Here is a 1,590-nt window from a genome sequence, read left to right on the forward strand (position 1 = left end):
CCCCCAACATATTGTTACTGTCAAGGTCTGTGTAGTTTGGTGGAGGACCCAAATGCAGAGCTAAAGAGGTAGAGAGGATTTAACGACAAAGTAAAAATACAGAATCCATAATCCAGAACCGATCGACAAGAAACTAATGAAGAAAAAACTAGGAGATGATAGGGAGGAATAATCCTAAGGAATGACTTCCAGCAAAGAGTAACTGATCAGGAGGTGTATATATGGGAGACAGAAACAACAGGAGGCCTAATTAGCAATAGGGAGGAGGTGTAGATAGAAGCAACTAGGAGCTAAGGGTAAAGGAAAGTACACCAAGGGGGCAACAAATAGTAACCAGGGGAAACAGCATGATCTAAAGTTAACTAGTAAGAACTCACATGAGGCTAGAGGAGAGAATAGAGCGATGAGTAAAACATGAGGAATGACCAGAGGGGAAAAGTACAAGATAAGATGAGAGACTGGAAATATCCAAAACCAACTATAACTAACTGAAACTAGACCAGGGAACAAACAAACCAATAATGTAGGAAAGAGATAACCAGGAACAGAGCAAAACTAAGAATACTAAAAAAAAAAAAGGTCTAAATCTACACAACAACACAGGGAAAAAAAGCATACTTGAAAATCCAAACATAAAAACTTAAACAGGAACAAAAGGTCCAGAATGCACAATCATAACAGTAACTTCCACCTATTGTTAATACCTTATTTAAATATTCCTGGATGCAGATGGTGATCCTGATCTTTAGCTAAATGTAATGGAAATTCCTTGGACATTTGTGCCTTTCGTAAAAATTTTTATTAAAATCCATTCAAGTTATCCTGTACATACACATACAGACAAACACAAAAACACATAAACTCTCCTAAAAACATAACCTCCTTGGCATAGATCATAAAAAAACATCTAAGTAATCAGATAGAGATGACTCAGAAAAGCTCAGAATTAATAAAGGGATTACTTATTGGAGCTAATTACTTTGTAAACTGCTGGTCTAAACGCCCATTGGAGACACAAAGAAGCTCATTCAAAAAGGAGAAGCTGACCTGCAAGCTGCAACCTCTCTAAGGGTAATTATGAAGATGCATCAGACTCATCAAGCTGAGGCTACAAGCAGGGAGTAAATCACATTCACAGCAGGAAAACCAAAAGTAAACCTAACTGGGAAGTGTTTGCTCATAATTTCTGCTAAGTGGAGCCATAAATCTTCTCCCACACCCCTAAAAGTCAAAACACAATGAAGAGCATAGTCCTATTACTGGAAATGTCCAAAATAAAAAATGTTCTAGAAAGAGCCACCTTTTTGTTTATGTGCATCACAAAGGATTATAGTTGATATTTATTCACATTTTGTCACCTTGTAAGCACTAAATTTTAATATGTTTTTCTGGGATTTTATGTTTAGATGTTAAAATGAAACATAATGTGTTTTTTATTCTTTCTGGAGCCCCCAAATAACAGAATGCATGACCAATTTCCTTGAGAGGTTACTTTAATGGTGGATAGAGCTAATCTAAGTGTAACATAATGTCAGTATAATTCCAGCCATTTGGTGAAAGCTTTAGTACTCTGTTGGAAAACATCAGAAA

This window comes from Cyprinodon variegatus, unplaced genomic scaffold, assembly GCF_000732505.1.
Source record: "Cyprinodon variegatus isolate N-32 unplaced genomic scaffold, C_variegatus-1.0 Scaffold666, whole genome shotgun sequence".
NCBI classification, from domain to species: domain Eukaryota; kingdom Metazoa; phylum Chordata; class Actinopteri; order Cyprinodontiformes; family Cyprinodontidae; genus Cyprinodon; species Cyprinodon variegatus.